We start from the raw sequence: 19518 nt of genomic DNA, 5'->3' as shown, positions 1-19518 counted from the left end.
TGCCATTTTGACCGTGCTGAAGCGTAGGTGGAACTCAGCCCCGGTTGCAGCTCCTCAATGAAGAGTAGACGCCTGTAATAGCACGTGGATATAACAAGAATGCGGCACCAGTAAAGTACGTAGGTGGAATTCGGTAGAAAGGCAGACGGTAATTTTGCATGCAACGGAAAACAAGGTTGTCTTTGCGGGATATGTGCACCGTGAGTGGAGATTCAGCTTAATTGTGCGACAGTCTACCCTCATCTTACTAGCGACGGCAACAACCAAGGGGTGGCATGTAAGATTGAGCGTGGCTAAGAGTTTTTCATTATTAGTTAGCATCACACTTTGACAGAGCTGTGACAAGGCGAGTAGGGTGAGCTCAGGAAAGCCAGTAGCAAGCGCACTTGAAGTAGCCCTGAAGAACCGGATTATAAATTCTGGCCAGCCATAATGGAGCTAGGGGCGTTCTCAGTTACCAAATACCGGTGCAATAAGAGAGCAACAGTATTTGACAGTAAAATGACGCCCTATCCGTCTAGCATACGACATTGCTTGTCTCTGCATTCGCGGACGTGAGGTCATCTCGGAAATGAAATCCGAAATATAGATTAAAATTGTTGTGTTCCCGCCCGGGATCGAACCGGGGACCTTCTGCGTGTAAAGCAGACGTGATAACCGCTACACCACGGAAACGACGGTTCTTTTCATGTACCACCCGGAGACTCGTAATAGCAACAGTTTGTCTTCTGTGTTAGCAAGGGCATCGGCTACGAGCTCCCTCCGATTCGTGAAGTTCCTGTAGTAAAAGACGTCGATGGAAACAATCCAACCGCGACAGACAGGGAGAACGCTGGCTGAGCTGCAGCCCTACATGGTGAGACCATCAAAGGTGGCGTCATTCACATGCAGTGCGTTTTCGGAACGAATAGGCTCGTTGGTCTAGGGGTATGATTCCTGCTTCGGGTGCAGGAGGTCCCGGGTACAAATCCCGGACGAGCCCTTGCGTTTTGTACAACGGTGTGGTAACAAATCGCATGGCGGCGGCTGTTTCGCGCATTTCCAGGCCTCCAAGTCAGCGCTAAAATCCGACAACCAGTTCTGAAACCGTTTCATGTTTCATTTGAGCCATGTGCACCCTGCTGATGGAACGTTTGAAGTTGATTTAAATGGTCACAGTAGAGATCGTAGCAAGTGTCTTGCTGAGTGGGACGAAAACGGGTTTCCGCCCGCAATCGAGCCGGGGACCTTCTGCGTGTTAGGCACGGCGTCTGGGCTCGGCGGCAGCTGCTGCTGCTCTTTCCTTCCTTACGAGATACCGTCGATTCGCGCAGTCGTTATTGCAAAAGATGTCACCAAAGGCAATCGCTTCGTTAGCGGCACTTTGCCTGGGCTCGGCGGCAGCTCTACATGGAGGCACCAGCAGCCCAGCCAGGCCGCCGCCGGCACCGGTGCGCCACAGCGCAAGGAGCCGGCGGCCGCCCTGCAATGCCCCTGTCGTTGCATATTCCACCCGCCCCATATCCTCTCCATGTCTGACTCACTACCCCAAATGACACTGCAGTCGACGTGCTTATTACTATCGCTTTTGGAAGAACCAAGGCGCAGTATTCTAGTGTCGAACCGGTACTGCAAATTGGGATTAAGCAAAAATTTATTGTGTGGTCGAGCGACAGCCTCGGCTCGCTCTTCCTACATGATCGCTTCTTGTGCGGAATAATTCCTAGCTCGCCGATGGCTTCAGAGTTGGTCTTCTCGAAGTTTTGCTTTCGCACTGCATTCCGCAATCTTTTCGTTATGAGTTGTGTGCTTCGGTTTCCCGACTTTCTTGTGTTTAGTGTGTTTGGCTTCTCTTAACCCTTAGCCACCGCTTGCCGAAATTTCCACACTATCATCTGTCGATCTGCAGAGCTCGATGAAGGCATCGCGGCCGTTCCTGAGCTCGTGGAACGGTCGAATCTGTAGTTGTTTCCAGATCTCTCCCACACAACGGCCTCCCAGAAGCTTGGATTACAGAAGTACGCCACTACTCCCAGCCGGAGATTCACGATTGAAAGCAGAATGACATGAGCTACACGCAGCTCCGATTTTTTTTTTTTTTTTTGTGTCTGACCTACTTTGAAAGACTTTGTAGTCGATTTACTTACTACTATCGCTGTTGGAAACCAGGTGATAACCGCACAGTATTTTAGAGACGATCAGGTAATGAAAATTTAGAATAAGTAAAACAGTATCAAAAGAAGTTGTGTGGTGGAGCAGCACATGCAATTCACGCTTCCTAGATAATCGTTACTGCATAGAATAATTCTTTTGTCTGCGGCGTCTTCAGTATCCGTCTTCTGGAAATTTTGCTTGCAGTATATTTTGCAATCTTTTCGTTATGAGTTGGTGCTTGGTTTCCCGATGTTCTTTTGTTTAGTGCATTCGCCTCCTCTTAACCCTGAGAAACCACATACCGAAACTGAGGCACTGCCGGCTGTTCATAAGCAGTGCTCAATGAAGTTATTTCGCTTTTTATTCGTTGCCTTTAATATTCTTCTCAACAGTGGTGAGTGCTGCCTGCAGAAAGCGTTTATCTTGCGAATTCGCGTGAAAGTTTGTGTTCCCTGTGAGGCCCACTACTTGGGATTAACTTGACTGCTCCAGCCAGGTGGCTCGTTGGTCTAGGGGTATGATTCCTGCTTTGGGTGCAGGAGGTCCCGGGTTCAAATCCCGGACGAGCCCTGCCATTTTGACCGTGCTGAAGCGTAGGTGGAACTCAGCCCCGGTTGCAGCTCCTCAATGAAGAGTAGACGCCTGTAATAGCACGTGGATATAACAAGAATGCGGCACCAGTAAAGTACGTAGGTGGAATTCGGTAGAAAGGCAGACGGTAATTTTGCATGCAACGGAAAACAAGGTTGTCTTTGCGGGATATGTGCACCGTGAGTGGAGATTCAGCTTAATTGTGCGACAGTCTACCCTCATCTTACTAGCGACGGCAACAACCAAGGGGTGGCATGTAAGATTGAGCGTGGCTAAGAGTTTTTCATTATTAGTTAGCATCACACTTTGACAGAGCTGTGACAAGGCGAGTAGGGTGAGCTCAGGAAAGCCAGTAGCAAGCGCACTTGAAGTAGCCCTGAAGAACCGGATTATAAATTCTGGCCAGCCATAATGGAGCTAGGGGCGTTCTCAGTTACCAAATACCGGTGCAATAAGAGAGCAACAGTATTTGACAGTAAAATGACGCCCTATCCGTCTAGCATACGACATTGCTTGTCTCTGCATTCGCGGACGTGAGGTCATCTCGGAAATGAAATCCGAAATATAGATTAAAATTGTTGTGTTCCCGCCCGGGATCGAACCGGGGACCTTCTGCGTGTAAAGCAGACGTGATAACCGCTACACCACGGAAACGACGGTTCTTTTCATGTACCACCCGGAGACTCGTAATAGCAACAGTTTGTCTTCTGTGTTAGCAAGGGCATCGGCTACGAGCTCCCTCCGATTCGTGAAGTTCCTGTAGTAAAAGACGTCGATGGAAACAATCCAACCGCGACAGACAGGGAGAACGCTGGCTGAGCTGCAGCCCTACATGGTGAGACCATCAAAGGTGGCGTCATTCACATGCAGTGCGTTTTCGGAACGAATAGGCTCGTTGGTCTAGGGGTATGATTCCTGCTTCGGGTGCAGGAGGTCCCGGGTTCAAATCCCGGACGAGCCCTTGCGTTTTGTACAACGGTGTGGTAACAAATCGCATGGCGGCGGCTGTTTCGCGCATTTCCAGGCCTCCAAGTCAGCGCTAAAATCCGACAACCAGTTCTGAAACCGTTTCATGTTTCATTTGAGCCATGTGCACCCTGCTGATGGAACGTTTGAAGTTGATTTAAATGGTCACAGTAGAGATCGTAGCAAGTGTCTTGCTGAGTGGGACGAAAACGGGTTTCCGCCCGCAATCGAGCCGGGGACCTTCTGCGTGTTAGGCACGGCGCCTGGGCTCGGCGGCAGCTGCTGCTGCTCTTTCCTTCCTTACGAGATACCGTCGATTCGCGCAGTCGTTATTGCAAAAGATGTCACCAAAGGCAATCGCTTCGTTAGCGGCACTTTGCCTGGGCTCGGCGGCAGCTCTACATGGAGGCACCAGCAGCCCAGCCAGGCCGCCGCCGGCACCGGTGCGCCACAGCGCAAGGAGCCGGCGGCCGCCCTGCAATGCCCCTGTCGTTGCATATTCCACCCGCCCCATATCCTCTCCATGTCTGACTCACTACCCCAAATGACACTGCAGTCGACGTGCTTATTACTATCGCTTTTGGAAGAACCAAGGCGCAGTATTCTAGTGTCGAACCGGTACTGCAAATTGGGATTAAGCAAAAATTTATTGTGTGGTCGAGCGACAGCCTCGGCTCGCTCTTCCTACATGATCGCTTCTTGTGCGGAATAATTCCTAGCTCGCCGATGGCTTCAGAGTTGGTCTTCTCGAAGTTTTGCTTTCGCACTGCATTCCGCAATCTTTTCGTTATGAGTTGTGTGCTTCGGTTTCCCGACTTTCTTGTGTTTAGTGTGTTTGGCTTCTCTTAACCCTTAGCCACCGCTTGCCGAAATTTCCACACTATCATCTGTCGATCTGCAGAGCTCGATGAAGGCATCGCGGCCGTTCCTGAGCTCGTGGAACGGTCGAATCTGTAGTTGTTTCCAGATCTCTCCCACACAACGGCCTCCCAGAAGCTTGGATTACAGAAGTACGCCACTACTCCCAGCCGGAGATTCACGATTGAAAGCAGAATGACATGAGCTACACGCAGCTCCGATTTTTTTTTTTTTTGTGTCTGACCTACTTTGAAAGACTTTGTAGTCGATTTACTTACTACTATCGCTGTTGGAAACCAGGTGATAACCGCACAGTATTTTAGAGACGATCAGGTAATGAAAATTTAGAATAAGTAAAACAGTATCAAAAGAAGTTGTGTGGTGGAGCAGCACATGCAATTCACGCTTCCTAGATAATCGTTACTGCATAGAATAATTCTTTTGTCTGCGGCGTCTTCAGTATCCGTCTTCTGGAAATTTTGCTTGCAGTATATTTTGCAATCTTTTCGTTATGAGTTGGTGCTTGGTTTCCCGATGTTCTTTTGTTTAGTGCATTCGCCTCCTCTTAACCCTGAGAAACCACATACCGAAACTGAGGCACTGCCGGCTGTTCATAAGCAGTGCTCGATGAAGTTATTTCGCTTTTTATTCGTTGCCTTTAATATTCTTCTCAACAGTGGTGAGTGCTGCCTGCAGAAAGCGTTTATCTTGCGAATTCGCGTGAAAGTTTGTGTTCCCTGTGAGGCCCACTACTTGGGATTAACTTGACTGCTCCAGCCAGGTGGCTCGTTGGTCTAGGGGTATGATTCCTGCTTTGGGTGCAGGAGGTCCCGGGTTCAAATCCCGGACGAGCCCTGCCATTTTGACCGTGCTGAAGCGTAGGTGGAACTCAGCCCCGGTTGCAGCTCCTCAATGAAGAGTAGACGCCTGTAATAGCACGTGGATATAACAAGAATGCGGCACCAGTAAAGTACGTAGGTGGAATTCGGTAGAAAGGCAGACGGTAATTTTGCATGCAACGGAAAACAAGGTTGTCTTTGCGGGATATGTGCACCGTGAGTGGAGATTCAGCTTAATTGTGCGACAGTCTACCCTCATCTTACTAGCGACGGCAACAACCAAGGGGTGGCATGTAAGATTGAGCGTGGCTAAGAGTTTTTCATTATTAGTTAGCATCACACTTTGACAGAGCTGTGACAAGGCGAGTAGGGTGAGCTCAGGAAAGCCAGTAGCAAGCGCACTTGAAGTAGCCCTGAAGAACCGGATTATAAATTCTGGCCAGCCATAATGGAGCTAGGGGCGTTCTCAGTTACCAAATACCGGTGCAATAAGAGAGCAACAGTATTTGACAGTAAAATGACGCCCTATCCGTCTAGCATACGACATTGCTTGTCTCTGCATTCGCGGACGTGAGGTCATCTCGGAAATGAAATCCGAAATATAGATTAAAATTGTTGTGTTCCCGCCCGGGATCGAACCGGGGACCTTCTGCGTGTAAAGCAGACGTGATAACCGCTACACCACGGAAACGACGGTTCTTTTCATGTACCACCCGGAGACTCGTAATAGCAACAGTTTGTCTTCTGTGTTAGCAAGGGCATCGGCTACGAGCTCCCTCCGATTCGTGAAGTTCCTGTAGTAAAAGACGTCGATGGAAACAATCCAACCGCGACAGACAGGGAGAACGCTGGCTGAGCTGCAGCCCTACATGGTGAGACCATCAAAGGTGGCGTCATTCACATGCAGTGCGTTTTCGGAACGAATAGGCTCGTTGGTCTAGGGGTATGATTCCTGCTTCGGGTGCAGGAGGTCCCGGGTACAAATCCCGGACGAGCCCTTGCGTTTTGTACAACGGTGTGGTAACAAATCGCATGGCGGCGGCTGTTTCGCGCATTTCCAGGCCTCCAAGTCAGCGCTAAAATCCGACAACCAGTTCTGAAACCGTTTCATGTTTCATTTGAGCCATGTGCACCCTGCTGATGGAACGTTTGAAGTTGATTTAAATGGTCACAGTAGAGATCGTAGCAAGTGTCTTGCTGAGTGGGACGAAAACGGGTTTCCGCCCGCAATCGAGCCGGGGACCTTCTGCGTGTTAGGCACGGCGTCTGGGCTCGGCGGCAGCTGCTGCTGCTCTTTCCTTCCTTACGAGATACCGTCGATTCGCGCAGTCGTTATTGCAAAAGATGTCACCAAAGGCAATCGCTTCGTTAGCGGCACTTTGCCTGGGCTCGGCGGCAGCTCTACATGGAGGCACCAGCAGCCCAGCCAGGCCGCCGCCGGCACCGGTGCGCCACAGCGCAAGGAGCCGGCGGCCGCCCTGCAATGCCCCTGTCGTTGCATATTCCACCCGCCCCATATCCTCTCCATGTCTGACTCACTACCCCAAATGACACTGCAGTCGACGTGCTTATTACTATCGCTTTTGGAAGAACCAAGGCGCAGTATTCTAGTGTCGAACCGGTACTGCAAATTGGGATTAAGCAAAAATTTATTGTGTGGTCGAGCGACAGCCTCGGCTCGCTCTTCCTACATGATCGCTTCTTGTGCGGAATAATTCCTAGCTCGCCGATGGCTTCAGAGTTGGTCTTCTCGAAGTTTTGCTTTCGCACTGCATTCCGCAATCTTTTCGTTATGAGTTGTGTGCTTCGGTTTCCCGACTTTCTTGTGTTTAGTGTGTTTGGCTTCTCTTAACCCTTAGCCACCGCTTGCCGAAATTTCCACACTATCATCTGTCGATCTGCAGAGCTCGATGAAGGCATCGCGGCCGTTCCTGAGCTCGTGGAACGGTCGAATCTGTAGTTGTTTCCAGATCTCTCCCACACAACGGCCTCCCAGAAGCTTGGATTACAGAAGTACGCCACTACTCCCAGCCGGAGATTCACGATTGAAAGCAGAATGACATGAGCTACACGCAGCTCCGATTTTTTTTTTTTTTTTTTGTGTCTGACCTACTTTGAAAGACTTTGTAGTCGATTTACTTACTACTATCGCTGTTGGAAACCAGGTGATAACCGCACAGTATTTTAGAGACGATCAGGTAATGAAAATTTAGAATAAGTAAAACAGTATCAAAAGAAGTTGTGTGGTGGAGCAGCACATGCAATTCACGCTTCCTAGATAATCGTTACTGCATAGAATAATTCTTTTGTCTGCGGCGTCTTCAGTATCCGTCTTCTGGAAATTTTGCTTGCAGTATATTTTGCAATCTTTTCGTTATGAGTTGGTGCTTGGTTTCCCGATGTTCTTTTGTTTAGTGCATTCGCCTCCTCTTAACCCTGAGAAACCACATACCGAAACTGAGGCACTGCCGGCTGTTCATAAGCAGTGCTCGATGAAGTTATTTCGCTTTTTATTCGTTGCCTTTAATATTCTTCTCAACAGTGGTGAGTGCTGCCTGCAGAAAGCGTTTATCTTGCGAATTCGCGTGAAAGTTTGTGTTCCCTGTGAGGCCCACTACTTGGGATTAACTTGACTGCTCCAGCCAGGTGGCTCGTTGGTCTAGGGGTATGATTCCTGCTTTGGGTGCAGGAGGTCCCGGGTTCAAATCCCGGACGAGCCCTGCCATTTTGACCGTGCTGAAGCGTAGGTGGAACTCAGCCCCGGTTGCAGCTCCTCAATGAAGAGTAGACGCCTGTAATAGCACGTGGATATAACAAGAATGCGGCACCAGTAAAGTACGTAGGTGGAATTCGGTAGAAAGGCAGACGGTAATTTTGCATGCAACGGAAAACAAGGTTGTCTTTGCGGGATATGTGCACCGTGAGTGGAGATTCAGCTTAATTGTGCGACAGTCTACCCTCATCTTACTAGCGACGGCAACAACCAAGGGGTGGCATGTAAGATTGAGCGTGGCTAAGAGTTTTTCATTATTAGTTAGCATCACACTTTGACAGAGCTGTGACAAGGCGAGTAGGGTGAGCTCAGGAAAGCCAGTAGCAAGCGCACTTGAAGTAGCCCTGAAGAACCGGATTATAAATTCTGGCCAGCCATAATGGAGCTAGGGGCGTTCTCAGTTACCAAATACCGGTGCAATAAGAGAGCAACAGTATTTGACAGTAAAATGACGCCCTATCCGTCTAGCATACGACATTGCTTGTCTCTGCATTCGCGGACGTGAGGTCATCTCGGAAATGAAATCCGAAATATAGATTAAAATTGTTGTGTTCCCGCCCGGGATCGAACCGGGGACCTTCTGCGTGTAAAGCAGACGTGATAACCGCTACACCACGGAAACGACGGTTCTTTTCATGTACCACCCGGAGACTCGTAATAGCAACAGTTTGTCTTCTGTGTTAGCAAGGGCATCGGCTACGAGCTCCCTCCGATTCGTGAAGTTCCTGTAGTAAAAGACGTCGATGGAAACAATCCAACCGCGACAGACAGGGAGAACGCTGGCTGAGCTGCAGCCCTACATGGTGAGACCATCAAAGGTGGCGTCATTCACATGCAGTGCGTTTTCGGAACGAATAGGCTCGTTGGTCTAGGGGTATGATTCCTGCTTCGGGTGCAGGAGGTCCCGGGTACAAATCCCGGACGAGCCCTTGCGTTTTGTACAACGGTGTGGTAACAAATCGCATGGCGGCGGCTGTTTCGCGCATTTCCAGGCCTCCAAGTCAGCGCTAAAATCCGACAACCAGTTCTGAAACCGTTTCATGTTTCATTTGAGCCATGTGCACCCTGCTGATGGAACGTTTGAAGTTGATTTAAATGGTCACAGTAGAGATCGTAGCAAGTGTCTTGCTGAGTGCGACGAAAACGGGTTTCCGCCCGCAATCGAGCCGGGGACCTTCTGCGTGTTAGGCACGGCGTCTGGGCTCGGCGGCAGCTGCTGCTGCTCTTTCCTTCCTTACGAGATACCGTCGATTCGCGCAGTCGTTATTGCAAAAGATGTCACCAAAGGCAATCGCTTCGTTAGCGGCACTTTGCCTGGGCTCGGCGGCAGCTCTACATGGAGGCACCAGCAGCCCAGCCAGGCCGCCGCCGGCACCGGTGCGCCACAGCGCAAGGAGCCGGCGGCCGCCCTGCAATGCCCCTGTCGTTGCATATTCCACCCGCCCCATATCCTCTCCATGTCTGACTCACTACCCCAAATGACACTGCAGTCGACGTGCTTATTACTATCGCTTTTGGAAGAACCAAGGCGCAGTATTCTAGTGTCGAACCGGTACTGCAAATTGGGATTAAGCAAAAATTTATTGTGTGGTCGAGCGACAGCCTCGGCTCGCTCTTCCTACATGATCGCTTCTTGTGCGGAATAATTCCTAGCTCGCCGATGGCTTCAGAGTTGGTCTTCTCGAAGTTTTGCTTTCGCACTGCATTCCGCAATCTTTTCGTTATGAGTTGTGTGCTTCGGTTTCCCGACTTTCTTGTGTTTAGTGTGTTTGGCTTCTCTTAACCCTTAGCCACCGCTTGCCGAAATTTCCACACTATCATCTGTCGATCTGCAGAGCTCGATGAAGGCATCGCGGCCGTTCCTGAGCTCGTGGAACGGTCGAATCTGTAGTTGTTTCCAGATCTCTCCCACACAACGGCCTCCCAGAAGCTTGGATTACAGAAGTACGCCACTACTCCCAGCCGGAGATTCACGATTGAAAGCAGAATGACATGAGCTACACGCAGCTCCGATTTTTTTTTTTTTTTTTTGTGTCTGACCTACTTTGAAAGACTTTGTAGTCGATTTACTTACTACTATCGCTGTTGGAAACCAGGTGATAACCGCACAGTATTTTAGAGACGATCAGGTAATGAAAATTTAGAATAAGTAAAACAGTATCAAAAGAAGTTGTGTGGTGGAGCAGCACATGCAATTCACGCTTCCTAGATAATCGTTACTGCATAGAATAATTCTTTTGTCTGCGGCGTCTTCAGTATCCGTCTTCTGGAAATTTTGCTTGCAGTATATTTTGCAATCTTTTCGTTATGAGTTGGTGCTTGGTTTCCCGATGTTCTTTTGTTTAGTGCATTCGCCTCCTCTTAACCCTGAGAAACCACATACCGAAACTGAGGCACTGCCGGCTGTTCATAAGCAGTGCTCGATGAAGTTATTTCGCTTTTTATTCGTTGCCTTTAATATTCTTCTCAACAGTGGTGAGTGCTGCCTGCAGAAAGCGTTTATCTTGCGAATTCGCGTGAAAGTTTGTGTTCCCTGTGAGGCCCACTACTTGGGATTAACTTGACTGCTCCAGCCAGGTGGCTCGTTGGTCTAGGGGTATGATTCCTGCTTTGGGTGCAGGAGGTCCCGGGTTCAAATCCCGGACGAGCCCTGCCATTTTGACCGTGCTGAAGCGTAGGTGGAACTCAGCCCCGGTTGCAGCTCCTCAATGAAGAGTAGACGCCTGTAATAGCACGTGGATATAACAAGAATGCGGCACCAGTAAAGTACGTAGGTGGAATTCGGTAGAAAGGCAGACGGTAATTTTGCATGCAACGGAAAACAAGGTTGTCTTTGCGGGATATGTGCACCGTGAGTGGAGATTCAGCTTAATTGTGCGACAGTCTACCCTCATCTTACTAGCGACGGCAACAACCAAGGGGTGGCATGTAAGATTGAGCGTGGCTAAGAGTTTTTCATTATTAGTTAGCATCACACTTTGACAGAGCTGTGACAAGGCGAGTAGGGTGAGCTCAGGAAAGCCAGTAGCAAGCGCACTTGAAGTAGCCCTGAAGAACCGGATTATAAATTCTGGCCAGCCATAATGGAGCTAGGGGCGTTCTCAGTTACCAAATACCGGTGCAATAAGAGAGCAACAGTATTTGACAGTAAAATGACGCCCTATCCGTCTAGCATACGACATTGCTTGTCTCTGCATTCGCGGACGTGAGGTCATCTCGGAAATGAAATCCGAAATATAGATTAAAATTGTTGTGTTCCCGCCCGGGATCGAACCGGGGACCTTCTGCGTGTAAAGCAGACGTGATAACCGCTACACCACGGAAACGACGGTTCTTTTCATGTACCACCCGGAGACTCGTAATAGCAACAGTTTGTCTTCTGTGTTAGCAAGGGCATCGGCTACGAGCTCCCTCCGATTCGTGAAGTTCCTGTAGTAAAAGACGTCGATGGAAACAATCCAACCGCGACAGACAGGGAGAACGCTGGCTGAGCTGCAGCCCTACATGGTGAGACCATCAAAGGTGGCGTCATTCACATGCAGTGCGTTTTCGGAACGAATAGGCTCGTTGGTCTAGGGGTATGATTCCTGCTTCGGGTGCAGGAGGTCCCGGGTACAAATCCCGGACGAGCCCTTGCGTTTTGTACAACGGTGTGGTAACAAATCGCATGGCGGCGGCTGTTTCGCGCATTTCCAGGCCTCCAAGTCAGCGCTAAAATCCGACAACCAGTTCTGAAACCGTTTCATGTTTCATTTGAGCCATGTGCACCCTGCTGATGGAACGTTTGAAGTTGATTTAAATGGTCACAGTAGAGATCGTAGCAAGTGTCTTGCTGAGTGCGACGAAAACGGGTTTCCGCCCGCAATCGAGCCGGGGACCTTCTGCGTGTTAGGCACGGCGTCTGGGCTCGGCGGCAGCTGCTGCTGCTCTTTCCTTCCTTACGAGATACCGTCGATTCGCGCAGTCGTTATTGCAAAAGATGTCACCAAAGGCAATCGCTTCGTTAGCGGCACTTTGCCTGGGCTCGGCGGCAGCTCTACATGGAGGCACCAGCAGCCCAGCCAGGCCGCCGCCGGCACCGGTGCGCCACAGCGCAAGGAGCCGGCGGCCGCCCTGCAATGCCCCTGTCGTTGCATATTCCACCCGCCCCATATCCTCTCCATGTCTGACTCACTACCCCAAATGACACTGCAGTCGACGTGCTTATTACTATCGCTTTTGGAAGAACCAAGGCGCAGTATTCTAGTGTCGAACCGGTACTGCAAATTGGGATTAAGCAAAAATTTATTGTGTGGTCGAGCGACAGCCTCGGCTCGCTCTTCCTACATGATCGCTTCTTGTGCGGAATAATTCCTAGCTCGCCGATGGCTTCAGAGTTGGTCTTCTCTAAGTTTTGCTTTCGCACTGCATTCCGCAATCTTTTCGTTATGAGTTGTGTGCTTCGGTTTCCCGACTTTCTTGTGTTTAGTGTGTTTGGCTTCTCTTAACCCTTAGCCACCGCTTGCCGAAATTTCCACACTATCATCTGTCGATCTGCAGAGCTCGATGAAGGCATCGCGGCCGTTCCTGAGCTCGTGGAACGGTCGATTCTGTAGTTGTTTCCAGATCTCTCCCACACAACGGCCTCCCAGAAGCTTGGATTACAGAAGTACGCCACTACTCCCAGCCGGAGATTCACGATTGAAAGCAGAATGACATGAGCTACACGCAGCTCCGATTTTTTTTTTTTTTGTGTCTGACCTACTTTGAAAGACTTTGTAGTCGATTTACTTACTACTATCGCTGTTGGAAACCAGGTGATAACCGCACAGTATTTTAGAGACGATCAGGTAATGAAAATTTAGAATAAGTAAAACAGTATCAAAAGAAGTTGTGTGGTGGAGCAGCACATGCAATTCACGCTTCCTAGATAATCGTTACTGCATAGAATAATTCTTTTGTCTGCGGCGTCTTCAGTATCCGTCTTCTGGAAATTTTGCTTGCAGTATATTTTGCAATCTTTTCGTTATGAGTTGGTGCTTGGTTTCCCGATGTTCTTTTGTTTAGTGCATTCGCCTCCTCTTAACCCTGAGAAACCACATACCGAAACTGAGGCACTGCCGGCTGTTCATAAGCAGTGCTCGATGAAGTTATTTCGCTTTTTATTCGTTGCCTTTAATATTCTTCTCAACAGTGGTGAGTGCTGCCTGCAGAAAGCGTTTATCTTGCGAATTCGCGTGAAAGTTTGTGTTCCCTGTGAGGCCCACTACTTGGGATTAACTTGACTGCTCCAGCCAGGTGGCTCGTTGGTCTAGGGGTATGATTCCTGCTTTGGGTGCAGGAGGTCCCGGGTTCAAATCCCGGACGAGCCCTGCCATTTTGACCGTGCTGAAGCGTAGGTGGAACTCAGCCCCGGTTGCAGCTCCTCAATGAAGAGTAGACGCCTGTAATAGCACGTGGATATAACAAGAATGCGGCACCAGTAAAGTACGTAGGTGGAATTCGGTAGAAAGGCAGACGGTAATTTTGCATGCAACGGAAAACAAGGTTGTCTTTGCGGGATATGTGCACCGTGAGTGGAGATTCAGCTTAATTGTGCGACAGTCTACCCTCATCTTACTAGCGACGGCAACAACCAAGGGGTGGCATGTAAGATTGAGCGTGGCTAAGAGTTTTTCATTATTAGTTAGCATCACACTTTGACAGAGCTGTGACAAGGCGAGTAGGGTGAGCTCAGGAAAGCCAGTAGCAAGCGCACTTGAAGTAGCCCTGAAGAACCGGATTATAAATTCTGGCCAGCCATAATGGAGCTAGGGGCGTTCTCAGTTACCAAATACCGGTGCAATAAGAGAGCAACAGTATTTGACAGTAAAATGACGCCCTATCCGTCTAGCATACGACATTGCTTGTCTCTGCATTCGCGGACGTGAGGTCATCTCGGAAATGAAATCCGAAATATAGATTAAAATTGTTGTGTTCCCGCCCGGGATCGAACCGGGGACCTTCTGCGTGTAAAGCAGACGTGATAACCGCTACACCACGGAAACGACGGTTCTTTTCATGTACCACCCGGAGACTCGTAATAGCAACAGTTTGTCTTCTGTGTTAGCAAGGGCATCGGCTACGAGCTCCCTCCGATTCGTGAAGTTCCTGTAGTAAAAGACGTCGATGGAAACAATCCAACCGCGACAGACAGGGAGAACGCTGGCTGAGCTGCAGCCCTACATGGTGAGACCATCAAAGGTGGCGTCATTCACATGCAGTGCGTTTTCGGAACGAATAGGCTCGTTGGTCTAGGGGTATGATTCCTGCTTCGGGTGCAGGAGGTCCCGGGTACAAATCCCGGACGAGCCCTTGCGTTTTGTACAACGGTGTGGTAACAAATCGCATGGCGGCGGCTGTTTCGCGCATTTCCAGGCCTCCAAGTCAGCGCTAAAATCCGACAACCAGTTCTGAAACCGTTTCATGTTTCATTTGAGCCATGTGCACCCTGCTGATGGAACGTTTGAAGTTGATTTAAATGGTCACAGTAGAGATCGTAGCAAGTGTCTTGCTGAGTGCGACGAAAACGGGTTTCCGCCCGCAATCGAGCCGGGGACCTTCTGCGTGTTAGGCACGGCGTCTGGGCTCGGCGGCAGCTGCTGCTGCTCTTTCCTTCCTTACGAGATACCGTCGATTCGCGCAGTCGTTATTGCAAAAGATGTCACCAAAGGCAATCGCTTCGTTAGCGGCACTTTGCCTGGGCTCGGCGGCAGCTCTACATGGAGGCACCAGCAGCCCAGCCAGGCCGCCGCCGGCACCGGTGCGCCACAGCGCAAGGAGCCGGCGGCCGCCCTGCAATGCCCCTGTCGTTGCATATTCCACCCGCCCCATATCCTCTCCATGTCTGACTCACTACCCCAAATGACACTGCAGTCGACGTGCTTATTACTATCGCTTTTGGAAGAACCAAGGCGCAGTATTCTAGTGTCGAACCGGTACTGCAAATTGGGATTAAGCAAAAATTTATTGTGTGGTCGAGCGACAGCCTCGGCTCGCTCTTCCTACATGATCGCTTCTTGTGCGGAATAATTCCTAGCTCGCCGATGGCTTCAGAGTTGGTCTTCTCGAAGTTTTGCTTTCGCACTGCATTCCGCAATCTTTTCGTTATGAGTTGTGTGCTTCGGTTTCCCGACTTTCTTGTGTTTAGTGTGTTTGGCTTCTCTTAACCCTTAGCCACCGCTTGCCGAAATTTCCACACTATCATCTGTCGATCTGCAGAGCTCGATGAAGGCATCGCGGCCGTTCCTGAGCTCGTGGAACGGTCGAATCTGTAGTTGTTTCCAGATCTCTCCCACACAACGGCCTCCCAGAAGCTTGGATTACAGAAGTACGCCACTACTCCCAGCCGGAGATTCACGATTGAAAGCAGAATGACATGAGCTACACGCAGCTCCGATTTTTTTTTTTTTTTTTGTGTCTGACCTACTTTGAAAGACTTTGTAGTCGATTTACTTACTACTATCGCTGTTGGAAACCAGGTGATAACCGCACAGTATTTTAGAGACGATCAGGTAATGAAAATTTAGAATAAGTAAAACAGTATCAAAAGAAGTTGTGTGGTGGAGCAGCACATGCAATTCACGCTTCCTAGATAATCGTTACTGCATAGAATAATTCTTTTGTCTGCGGCGTCTTCAGTATCCGTCTTCTGGAAATTTTGCTTGCAGTATATTTTGCAATCTTTTCGTTATGAGTTGGTGCTTGGTTTCCCGATGTTCTTTTGTTTAGTGCATTCGCCTCCTCTTAACCCTGAGAAACCACATACCGAAACTGAGGCACTGCCGGCTGTTCATAAGCAGTGCTCGATGAAGTTATTTCGCTTTTTATTCGTTGCCTTTAATATTCTTCTCAACAGTGGTGAGTGCTGCCTGCAGAAAGCGTTTATCTTGCGAATTCGCGTGAAAGTTTGTGTTCCCTGTGAGGCCCACTACTTGGGATTAACTTGACTGCTCCAGCCAGGTGGCTCGTTGGTCTAGGGGTATGATTCCTGCTTTGGGTGCAGGAGGTCCCGGGTTCAAATCCCGGACGAGCCCTGCCATTTTGACCGTGCTGAAGCGTAGGTGGAACTCAGCCCCGGTTGCAGCTCCTCAATGAAGAGTAGACGCCTGTAATAGCACGTGGATATAACAAGAATGCGGCACCAGTAAAGTACGTAGGTGGAATTCGGTAGAAAGGCAGACGGTAATTTTGCATGCAACGGAAAACAAGGTTGTCTTTGCGGGATATGTGCACCGTGAGTGGAGATTCAGCTTAATTGTGCGACAGTCTACCCTCATCTTACTAGCGACGGCAACAACCAAGGGGTGGCATGTAAGATTGAGCGTGGCTAAGAGTTTTTCATTATTAGTTAGCATCACACTTTGACAGAGCTGTGACAAGGCGAGTAGGGTGAGCTCAGGAAAGCCAGTAGCAAGCGCACTTGAAGTAGCCCTGAAGAACCGGATTATAAATTCTGGCCAGCCATAATGGAGCTAGGGGCGTTCTCAGTTACCAAATACCGGTGCAATAAGAGAGCAACAGTATTTGACAGTAAAATGACGCCCTATCCGTCTAGCATACGACATTGCTTGTCTCTGCATTCGCGGACGTGAGGTCATCTCGGAAATGAAATCCGAAATATAGATTAAAATCGTTGTGTTCCCGCCCGGGATCGAACCGGGGACCTTCTGCGTGTAAAGCAGACGTGATAACCGCTACACCACGGAAACGACGGTTCTTTTCATGTACCACCCGGAGACTCGTAATAGCAACAGTTTGTCTTCTGTGTTAGCAAGGGCATCGGCTACGAGCTCCCTCCGATTCGTGAAGTTCCTGTAGTAAAAGACGTCGATGGAAACAATCCAACCGCGACAGACAGGGAGAACGCTGGCTGAGCTGCAGCCCTACATGGTGAGACCATCAAAGGTGGCGTCATTCACATGCAGTGCGTTTTCGGAACGAATAGGCTCGTTGGTCTAGGGGTATGATTCCTGCTTCGGGTGCAGGAGGTCCCGGGTACAAATCCCGGACGAGCCCTTGCGTTTTGTACAACGGTGTGGTAACAAATCGCATGGCGGCGGCTGTTTCGCGCATTTCCAGGCCTCCAAGTCAGCGCTAAAATCCGACAACCAGTTCTGAAACCGTTTCATGTTTCATTTGAGCCATGTGCACCCTGCTGATGGAACGTTTGAAGTTGATTTAAATGGTCACAGTAGAGATCGTAGCAAGTGTCTTGCTGAGTGCGACGAAAACGGGTTTCCGCCCGCAATCGAGCCGGGGACCTTCTGCGTGTTAGGCACGGCGTCTGGGCTCGGCGGCAGCTGCTGCTGCTCTTTCCTTCCTTACGAGATACCGTCGATTCGCGCAGTCGTTATTGCAAAAGATGTCACCAAAGGCAATCGCTTCGTTAGCGGCACTTTGCCTGGGCTCGGCGGCAGCTCTACATGGAGGCACCAGCAGCCCAGCCAGGCCGCCGCCGGCACCGGTGCGCCACAGCGCAAGGAGCCGGCGGCCGCCCTGCAATGCCCCTGTCGTTGCATATTCCACCCGCCCCATATCCTCTCCATGTCTGACTCACTACCCCAAATGACACTGCAGTCGACGTGCTTATTACTATCGCTTTTGGAAGAACCAAGGCGCAGTATTCTAGTGTCGAACCGGTACTGCAAATTGGGATTAAGCAAAAATTTATTGTGTGGTCGAGCGACAGCCTCGGCTCGCTCTTCCTACATGATCGCTTCTTGTGCGGAATAATTCCTAGCTCGCCGATGGCTTCAGAGTTGGTCTTCTCGAAGTTTTGCTTTCGCACTGCATTCCGCAATCTTTTCGTTATGAGTTGTGTGCTTCGGTTTCCCGACTTTCTTGTGTTTAGTGTGTTTGGCTTCTCTTAACCCTTAGCCACCGCTTGCCGAAATTTCCACACTATCATCTGTCGATCTGCAGAGCTCGATGAAGGCATCGCGGCCGTTCCTGAGCTCGTGGAACGGTCGAATCTGTAGTTGTTTCCAGATCTCTCCCACACAACGGCCTCCCAGAAGCTTGGATTACAGAAGTACGCCACTACTCCCAGCCGGAGATTCACGATTGAAAGCAGAATGACATGAGCTACACGCAGCTCCGATTTTTTTTTTTTTTTTTTTGTGTCTGACCTACTTTGAAAGACTTTGTAGTCGATTTACTTACTACTATCGCTGTTGGAAACCAGGTGATAACCGCACAGTATTTTAGAGACGATCAGGTAATGAAAATTTAGAATAAGTAAAACAGTATCAAAAGAAGTTGTGTGGTGGAGCAGCACATGCAATTCACGCTTCCTAGATAATCGTTACTGCATAGAATAATTCTTTTGTCTGCGGCGTCTTCAGTATCCGTCTTCTGGAAATTTTGCTTGCAGTATATTTTGCAATCTTTTCGTTATGAGTTGGTGCTTGGTTTCCCGATGTTCTTTTGTTTAGTGCATTCGCCTCCTCTTAACCCTGAGAAACCACATACCGAAACTGAGGCACTGCCGGCTGTTCATAAGCAGTGCTCGATGAAGTTATTTCGCTTTTTATTCGTTGCCTTTAATATTCTTCTCAACAGTGGTGAGTGCTGCCTGCAGAAAGCGTTTATCTTGCGAATTCGCGTGAAAGTTTGTGTTCCCTGTGAGGCCCACTACTTGGGATTAACTTGACTGCTCCAGCCAGGTGGCTCGTTGGTCTAGGGGTATGATTCCTGCTTTGGGTGCAGGAGGTCCCGGGTTCAAATCCCGGACGAGCCCTGCCATTTTGACCGTGCTGAAGCGTAGGTGGAACTCAGCCCCGGTTGCAGCTCCTCAATGAAGAGTAGACGCCTGTAATAGCACGTGGATATAACAAGAATGCGGCACCAGTAAAGTACGTAGGTGGAATTCGGTAGAAAGGCAGACGGTAATTTTGCATGCAACGGAAAACAAGGTTGTCTTTGCGGGATATGTGCACCGTGAGTGGAGATTCAGCTTAATTGTGCGACAGTCTACCCTCATCTTACTAGCGACGGCAACAACCAAGGGGTGGCATGTAAGATTGAGCGTGGCTAAGAGTTTTTCATTATTAGTTAGCATCACACTTTGACAGAGCTGTGACAAGGCGAGTAGGGTGAGCTCAGGAAAGCCAGTAGCAAGCGCACTTGAAGTAGCCCTGAAGAACCGGATTATAAATTCTGGCCAGCCATAATGGAGCTAGGGGCGTTCTCAGTTACCAAATACCGGTGCAATAAGAGAGCAACAGTATTTGACAGTAAAATGACGCCCTATCCGTCTAGCATACGACATTGCTTGTCTCTGCATTCGCGGACGTGAGGTCATCTCGGAAATGAAATCCGAAATATAGATTAAAATTG

At 49.5% G+C, this 19518-nt stretch overlaps 21 non-coding genes across 21 annotated transcripts; 14 read left to right on the top strand and 7 right to left on the bottom strand.

Moving 5' to 3' along the window:
• Positions 1 to 602: 602 nt before the first annotated feature.
• Trnav-uac lies at positions 603 to 675 on the bottom strand. Its single transcript has one exon. It is a non-coding gene; the product is annotated as a tRNA-Val (tRNA).
• A 235-nt stretch (positions 676 to 910) lies between these two features.
• On the top strand, positions 911 to 982 carry Trnap-cgg. The gene has a single exon. It is a non-coding gene; the product is annotated as a tRNA-Pro (tRNA).
• Positions 983 to 2631: 1649 nt separating this feature from the next.
• Trnap-ugg lies at positions 2632 to 2703 on the top strand. Its single transcript has one exon. It is a non-coding gene; the product is annotated as a tRNA-Pro (tRNA).
• A 602-nt stretch (positions 2704 to 3305) lies between these two features.
• Positions 3306 to 3378, bottom strand: Trnav-uac. Its single transcript has one exon. It is a non-coding gene; the product is annotated as a tRNA-Val (tRNA).
• A 235-nt stretch (positions 3379 to 3613) lies between these two features.
• Trnap-cgg lies at positions 3614 to 3685 on the top strand. The gene has a single exon. It is a non-coding gene; the product is annotated as a tRNA-Pro (tRNA).
• Positions 3686 to 5331: 1646 nt separating this feature from the next.
• Trnap-ugg lies at positions 5332 to 5403 on the top strand. The gene has a single exon. It is a non-coding gene; the product is annotated as a tRNA-Pro (tRNA).
• Positions 5404 to 6005: 602 nt separating this feature from the next.
• Trnav-uac lies at positions 6006 to 6078 on the bottom strand. The gene has a single exon. It is a non-coding gene; the product is annotated as a tRNA-Val (tRNA).
• Positions 6079 to 6313: 235 nt separating this feature from the next.
• On the top strand, positions 6314 to 6385 carry Trnap-cgg. Its single transcript has one exon. It is a non-coding gene; the product is annotated as a tRNA-Pro (tRNA).
• A 1650-nt stretch (positions 6386 to 8035) lies between these two features.
• On the top strand, positions 8036 to 8107 carry Trnap-ugg. The gene has a single exon. It is a non-coding gene; the product is annotated as a tRNA-Pro (tRNA).
• A 602-nt stretch (positions 8108 to 8709) lies between these two features.
• Positions 8710 to 8782, bottom strand: Trnav-uac. The gene has a single exon. It is a non-coding gene; the product is annotated as a tRNA-Val (tRNA).
• A 235-nt stretch (positions 8783 to 9017) lies between these two features.
• On the top strand, positions 9018 to 9089 carry Trnap-cgg. Its single transcript has one exon. It is a non-coding gene; the product is annotated as a tRNA-Pro (tRNA).
• Positions 9090 to 10739: 1650 nt separating this feature from the next.
• On the top strand, positions 10740 to 10811 carry Trnap-ugg. Its single transcript has one exon. It is a non-coding gene; the product is annotated as a tRNA-Pro (tRNA).
• A 602-nt stretch (positions 10812 to 11413) lies between these two features.
• Positions 11414 to 11486, bottom strand: Trnav-uac. The gene has a single exon. It is a non-coding gene; the product is annotated as a tRNA-Val (tRNA).
• A 235-nt stretch (positions 11487 to 11721) lies between these two features.
• On the top strand, positions 11722 to 11793 carry Trnap-cgg. The gene has a single exon. It is a non-coding gene; the product is annotated as a tRNA-Pro (tRNA).
• Positions 11794 to 13439: 1646 nt separating this feature from the next.
• Positions 13440 to 13511, top strand: Trnap-ugg. Its single transcript has one exon. It is a non-coding gene; the product is annotated as a tRNA-Pro (tRNA).
• Positions 13512 to 14113: 602 nt separating this feature from the next.
• Positions 14114 to 14186, bottom strand: Trnav-uac. The gene has a single exon. It is a non-coding gene; the product is annotated as a tRNA-Val (tRNA).
• A 235-nt stretch (positions 14187 to 14421) lies between these two features.
• On the top strand, positions 14422 to 14493 carry Trnap-cgg. Its single transcript has one exon. It is a non-coding gene; the product is annotated as a tRNA-Pro (tRNA).
• A 1649-nt stretch (positions 14494 to 16142) lies between these two features.
• On the top strand, positions 16143 to 16214 carry Trnap-ugg. The gene has a single exon. It is a non-coding gene; the product is annotated as a tRNA-Pro (tRNA).
• Positions 16215 to 16816: 602 nt separating this feature from the next.
• On the bottom strand, positions 16817 to 16889 carry Trnav-uac. Its single transcript has one exon. It is a non-coding gene; the product is annotated as a tRNA-Val (tRNA).
• Positions 16890 to 17124: 235 nt separating this feature from the next.
• Positions 17125 to 17196, top strand: Trnap-cgg. The gene has a single exon. It is a non-coding gene; the product is annotated as a tRNA-Pro (tRNA).
• A 1651-nt stretch (positions 17197 to 18847) lies between these two features.
• Trnap-ugg lies at positions 18848 to 18919 on the top strand. The gene has a single exon. It is a non-coding gene; the product is annotated as a tRNA-Pro (tRNA).
• Positions 18920 to 19518: the final 599 nt, after the last annotated feature.

Source organism: Schistocerca americana, chromosome 2, assembly GCF_021461395.2.
Source record: "Schistocerca americana isolate TAMUIC-IGC-003095 chromosome 2, iqSchAmer2.1, whole genome shotgun sequence".
In the NCBI taxonomy this organism is placed as follows: Eukaryota; Metazoa; Arthropoda; class Insecta; order Orthoptera; family Acrididae; genus Schistocerca; species Schistocerca americana.
Note: the sequence above shows the minus strand (reverse complement) of the source record. Positions and strands in the feature narration are given on the sequence as shown.